The sequence below is a fragment of the Acomys russatus genome, chromosome 27 (assembly GCF_903995435.1).
Source record: "Acomys russatus chromosome 27, mAcoRus1.1, whole genome shotgun sequence".
Taxonomy (NCBI): Eukaryota; Metazoa; Chordata; class Mammalia; order Rodentia; family Muridae; genus Acomys; species Acomys russatus.
The window spans coordinates 55,355,214-55,362,389 of NC_067163.1; positions in this window are offsets into that span (position 1 = coordinate 55,355,214).

A 7,176-nucleotide genomic window follows, 5' to 3' on the forward strand; every position below is an offset into this window, starting at 1 on the left:
TTTCAGCATATTGCTCCTATGTAGCTATGTATATGTATATATGTATATATGTATGTTATATTTGAAATAGGCATATGCATTTTTCAGTTGTGCCATGCTTGTATCCATAGGCAGGACAACTGAGTCTTCACAGCTGCTGGTGATAATCACAGGAACAAGTGCTCACTTTCCTCCAGTTAATCATTTCATCTGTGTGTGTGTGTGTGTGTGTGTGTGTGTGTGTGTGTGTGTGTGTGTGTGTGCCTGTGTCATGAAACAGGCGTGGAGTCAGTGGACTTACCTTGGATGTCAGGCATTACCTTCTCCTTTGTTGAGACCAAGTCTCTGATTTGTCACAGCCCTCACCAGGCTGGCTACTCAAAGAGGAATCCAACCCAAGGCAGCAGGCATGGCGGCCAGTGGCCTGGCCACTAAGCCATCTAACGTGCTCTGAAATAGAAGTTTGTGTGCACATTTTCAGGCATGCACACACTTTTCAAAAGCTGAAAGCCACCCAGACGCCTCCCCTGAAGGGCAAATAAATAATCAAATATAAGAAATCTAATGAGATCTTACCCATCGTGGATTTATTTTTGTGGGTGTTATGCTGAGAGTATGTCATTCACAGGAAAAAGCTCTCTACGATTTCATCTACATGAGGTTCCAAGAATAGTAGGCAATGGTGGTGCACACCTTTAATCCCAGCACTCGGGAGGCAGAGGCAGGAGGATCGCTGTGAGTTCGAGGCCAGCCTGGTGTACAAAGTGAGTCCAGGACAGTCAAGGCTAACACAGAGAAACCCTGTCTCAAAAAACAAAACAAAAAATAAATAATAATAATAATAATAGAACACAAAGCAACAAAAACTCCATGTTTGCTAGGGTCTGGAGGAATGGGAAGTAGGAAGTAACTCTTCAGTGAGTATAACGTTTCAATTTCACAAGATGAAAGCCTTCTGGAGATTAGTTGGTGGAACCAATGCCAATATACTTAATACTGAACTATGTATTTTAAAATGGTTAGCATTTAAATAGGTCTTATGTCTCTTTTGATATAACTAAGCTTTTTATAAATGTATGCGCATGATTGTATATTATATATTGAGATTTTATATGTGCGTGCGTTGAGTGCGTGCGTGTGTGTGTGTGTGTGTGTGTGTGTGTGTATGTTCTCAATAAGGCATAATGTCTCACATCTACAACCTCAGCACTCTGGAAGCTGAGGCTGGAGGATAGCCATAAGTTCAAAGCAGCCTGCACTACACAGTGAGTTCTAAGACAATCTAGGCTACAGAGTGAGCCCATGTTTCAACAAACGCACAAGATGGAAGCTACATACCACAGCTGGTCTCGAATTCACAGTCCTGCCCTGTCTTCCCAAGTACACAGTTATACATCTCAACTTTACATGTCTTCCACACAATAGTGAAAAACTTAAAAACTAAAGAGTAACCAGTAAAAAGCAGTAGTTCAGTCTACGTACAGATATGCCAGTGGCCTCAAAGTCCTTGCAAAGAACAATTTCTGATTAGAGTAAAAGGGAACTATGAGGCTCTCCAACTGTGTTTCTGTTCTTTTCAGTTTAAACGGCTGGCAATTGAGACTTTCAGACAGACGGCTTTTTCTCTAGGCAAACGCTCACATAAAACAATAACTGGGGGCTGGAGAGATGGCTCAGAGGTTAAGCATACTGGCTGCTCATCCAAAGGTCCTGAGTTCAATTCCCAGCAAGCACAAGGTGCCTCACAACCATCTATAATGTGATCTGGTGCTCTGTTCTGGACTGCAGGTGTACGTACAGGCAGAGCATTGTATACATAATAAATGAATAAATATTTAAAAATAAAATAACAAAATAAAAAATAACTGGAGCTGAGGCCAACACGGCCTGCCACAACGGTGTCCTGTGACTCAGATCTGGAGGGTGTTTTTGCTTCCCATCACTTTTTGTTTCCCTTAGCTGTTTAAATATTTAACAGTCACATCACGATTCCTTATATTTAGCAGATGTCGGGGTTGCAGGTTCAGACTGCAGAGGCCTAGTTCCAAATATATGACTTTGGTTCAGAAGCTATATGCATGCACGTTTCTCAAAAAGAGCAGGGATGTTTAGGGGGAGGGGCTTTAACATTCTGTGGCCATGATCTTCATGACATTGAGGAACCTATGGAATAGAGACGTGTCCAAAGGATAAGGAGTCACACTATATGTGAGAGAAAAGTGTGGGATTCAGATCCAGGGGAACAAGGCACTTTAAAATGCAATAAATCAAAGCCAGGCATGGTAGCAATGCATCCGTCATCTCAGCACTTGGGGAGACAAGGCAGTTCCAGGGGATCCAACAATCTCATGGATTCTGAGGGCACCAAGCATGTACATGGTACACAATATCAATGCAGGCAAGGCACTCGTAAATAAAATGAATAAAAACAAAATAAAACCTCATATGCATAAATACAAATAAATAGATACAAAACAAAGCATAACCAAGGGCCAGGAACGTAGCTCTGTAGTTATGACCAGCATGTGCAAAGACACACACACACACACACACACACACACACACACACACACACATATCAAATTAAAATAACCTGGGACTTCACATAATCTCTCCATTTCGAGACACCAGTAGCAAATTCAGTAATATATAAGTAGACCAAAGAGCTTCATTCCCAATCCTCTTGAAGAGGCAGGAAAGTTTAAAGCTAAGGAAAACGTACCTGCCATGCCAGTGAAACTAACAATTCCTTACCTGTGCCGAGTCCTTTCAGACTCAGTCTGGATGTCCTTCAGCTGGGCCTCAAGTGTCTTACAATAGTGTAGCATCCCAAAGCAGACTGCTGTGGCAGGATTTGAATTTGAGGACTTTTCTGGCTGTTGTCTCTCACCCGCGACCTCAGCCATGGCCTTTACTTTGTTATTAGAGACCTAAGCCCCATGCGCATGCATACTGCTGCTCGCTTTAAGCTTTCTCCTTGGTGTCAACCACCCTTTATCTCTTTGTGTGTGGTGGACCTCCCCTTCTTCTATGGGCTCCCTGTTTCAAGCACCAGATTTCTTTCAATTAAACTCTGTATTTATTTGTGTGTGCATTTGTGAGTATTTATGCACATGGAAAGAGGACATATGCAATGTGCCCAAATGTGGAATCCAGAAAAGGGCAGCAGGTCTTCTGGAATTGTAGTTACAGGCGGTTATGAGGTAATCCTATTCCTTTAAGGCATAACCTCTCCCAGAACCTGAAGCTCCTGTTTTCTCAGATAGGCTCTAGCCTCTCTGGTCTCCTCCAAGCCTATCTGAGAAAGCGACTGATGCCATGACGGAAGTACTATCAGACCTTGGAAGCCATCATGTCGGCAACAACACCTACAAAGGACCACCGAAGTCCACAACTCTGGGCCAGGCCCTTGCTTTTTGGCTTCTGTGGTTCTGTTTCTGGCTAACTGTTCTTGCTAACTGAGGTGTGTCAACCCCAGGGCGTGTTTTTGTTGTTTGGTTTTCATTTTGTGTGTTTGTTCGTTTCTCCTTAGCGCTTGGGTCCTGAGCACCCAGTGTAGTAGATGGTGGCCTAATAAAGGCTTTCTCTTGCCTTGAAGCCGTGTGTGAACAGCCTTCTCTCGTCGATCCCTCACAGCACCTAGGACATAGTAGGTCTACAGGACTATGTCTCAAGACCTTAATTATCAGAAAAACGTGAGGACATGGATTCTGCTCTGCAGAGCTCCTCTATTTGTGGGGATAATTTCCAAACACAAAGTTCCCTAAGTAAATTCCCCTTTGAAGTGTGTCATCTACCCCGACCACTTCAGAGCTGTCACTTCTTGCTCACCACAGGAACTTACAGATTGCTCAAGACTTAACGCGAAACACCTGAGCACTGCTCTTCCTGCCTACGTCTTTTCCAAATTCTTTGTTTGTTTGTTTGTTTTGTGTTGTGCTTTGCTGTGCTGGGGATAGAACTCAGGGTCTTATACACACTAAGCAAGGGATCTACCACTGATCTCGGCCTGCTCCATCTAGCTTGGTGCAATGTATTCATGGCTCAGAGCAAGAATGTGTCCACATTCTCGAGTTTCTCCAGTGACCACACTACGTTGAGTTCATTGGCAGCTAGGCCCTTGCTTGCAGAAGGCATCACTCGAGTGCTGCTGATTCTCTGAGTGCATTACAAAGACGAAGGACATTGATGGCTCTGAGATTCTGACTTGGAGATGATGCAGGGCATGGCCATGTGGAAAGAAAGGCAGAGATGAGCCATCTTAGGGTGTCTTTGGAGCTCTGCCTGGAAACCCAAGATGCTGTGATACCAGGGTACCCCTGGTTCATTTTTGATATCACTTTACTTTCCCAGAATTCTGTTTCATCTCCTGTAAAATGGAAAGAAACATCTGGTATCTCTCCATCCTAGAATCTAACGATTGCAATCTAGTCCTACAGAAAGGACAGTCACATAAGGAAGCCCATTATTTCACATGTGAGTAGCATTTTCCAGCAGATAAAGAAAGACTCACATTATATGGGGAAAATTAAGTCACCGGCATGAACTCTTCTTGCCTTTCCTTCCTTATTCTTCTTCCTCAATAAATATTTGCAATAAAATACAATTTCCTGCCAGAGTTGCGGAGTACTACTAGCCTAATATTAAAAACCCTTAGGGAAACCGGGCTTAGAGGACCATGCTCATAATAGCAGCTTCGGAGACGAGAGGACAAAGAGGTCAAGGCCACGCTCATGACATAGCTCCACAGCAAGGGTGAGGCCAGCTGGGTCTATAGGAAACTGTCTCAAAAAAAAATAAATAAATAAACACTTAACAGATACACATAATATAAAATATTCCCTGCTCATGCATGGCAAGGGAGAGACAGAAGGAACTGAGGCTTGTTCCAAAGTCACAGTATTCAGAGAGACAGTCAACATTGAAGCCAGGCTTGCTGACTCTGAGTCTCGTGCTCTGACCACATTCTCTATGGCTGGGCCAGCTACCCTGGCATTCTTTGGGAGTAAAGGAAGGCACCTTGAGAACATTCCATGTAGAAGTACAAAGGCATGACACATTTCATTCATCTGATAGATATGTATTAAACACTGGCTGCAAATTAACTCTTTAGGTGCTTCACATAAAAGACACAAGGAAATTTCTGCTTAATATGAATTGGTTTGAGTGACATGTCATTTAGCGTGCTCTCTCTCTCTCTCTCTCTCTCTCTCTCTCTCTCTCTGTGTGTGTGTGTGTGTGTGTGTCTGTGTCTCTCTCCCTCTCTCTCTCTTTTCGGTTTTTCAAGACAGGGTTTCTCTGTGTAGCCCTGGCTGTCCTGAAATTCACTCTGTAGACAAGCAAGACTGGCCTCAAACTCAGAAATTTGCCTGTCTCTGCCTCCCGAGTGCTGGAACTAAAGGTGTGTGCCACCATCACCCGCCTGTCATTTAGTTCTTAAAAAAGAATCGAACACAGTGATTCTCAACCTGTGGGTCATTACATGAGATATTTGCATATCAGATATTTACATTACTATTTATAATAGTAGCAGTGAAGTAATTTTATGGTTGGAGGTCACCACAAATGAGAAATTGTACTTAAGGGTCTCAGCATTAGGAAGGTAACATATAGTAATTAATGTGTAAATGTTTATCAATCAATAAAAGTATATGAGTAATCTCAAATAGGAAATACATAGACTTGCATGCATAAGGCTTGCGTGACATCAAGCTAGCCAAAATCCCAGCACAGATGGGGCAATGTCTCCTGATGACTTACCCTACCCATAGGAGCTATTGGCAACAGATGGCTGCTGAGGAGAGGAGAGAGTCAGTTTTGTTTAGAAATATGGTCCTTGAGAGGCCAGCCATGTAGGTGGTCCTATACCCATGCACATACAGGCAGCACAAAGTTGACTTGGTAAACTTAAAAACAAAACCAAAAACACATGAATGTGGGACGGATACAATGGTAGAAGACAGGGTAAGAATTGAAGGAAAGAGAATTGGGGAGTAGATTCAATCAAGGTATATTATACATATGCACGAAATTCTCAAATAATAAAAAAATAAAAGAAATATATAGAATTTACTGTTGACGTTCTTTACTTCTTTTAATACTTCCATCAATTTTCTAGAGAAGGACTGAAGGGTCATTATATATGGAAAAGAGGTGCACTCAAAGTAGACGTTAAGTAACCCAAGAGCATTTACTTCATTTGTAGCACCAGTTGAGAGACTCTTAGCTGAAATGCTTGAGTCTGGGAGTGCTTTAAATCTATAAATTTCTTTTTTTATTTGGGAATATTTGCCTTTACATAATGGTATGTCTTGTATATAGGCTCTAAATCTAGAGACATGTCATTTATAGTCCATACATACCTCATCTATAGAGCCCAGAGGGAATTTTATAACGGTAAAGTAATTTTGTGAATGAGGCTGCATTCTAGGCTATGCAATTTTCCATCTGTGGCATCACGTTGGCACTCAGAGGTTTAGATTTTCTAGCATTTTGGAGTTTGGATTTTCAGATTAAGAATGACTAACCTGCTCACCATCATGGTTAAAACAAGAAAGAGAGGGAAATTTCATCATCAAGCACCTCTTCTTAATTGTCTGAGACAGGATATCAGGTAGTACAGGACTTCTCAAACTCCTGTATGGGCTTAAATTGCTGGCTCTCCTGCCTCTACCTCCCAAGTGCTGGGGTCACTGCTGTGTCTCACTGTGTTCCCCTTTATAGCGGTTTTGGTTTTTTGAGACAGGGTTTCTCTGTGTAGCCTTGGCTGTTCTGGATTCACTTTGTAGACCAGGCTGGCCTCAAACTCACCGTGATCCACCTGCCTCTGCCTCCTGAGCCTCTTCGGCACTTACATTATAAACACAGCGACAATCAGTTCACTGGGCTGTCTGTTTCCCGCAGCCAGATGGGTTTTCTGGTTTTTTGTTGTTGTTTGTTTGTTTGTTTGTTTGTTTCCTTGTTTCAAAACATCATCTCACTATGTAGCTCAGGCTGCCTCAGAAACTCAGAGACACCTTCCTGCCTCTACTTCCTAAGTGCTGAGATTAAAGGCTTGTGCCACCACACTAGGCTAATTTTATCACAGCAACAGAAAACAAACTAGAACTCCCTGTGTGAGTTCCACCCCCTGAACTGGTTTTCAAGCCTGCACACGAATATGCAAGCCAAGTCTGTTGAATGAACTGCGTAGAGGAT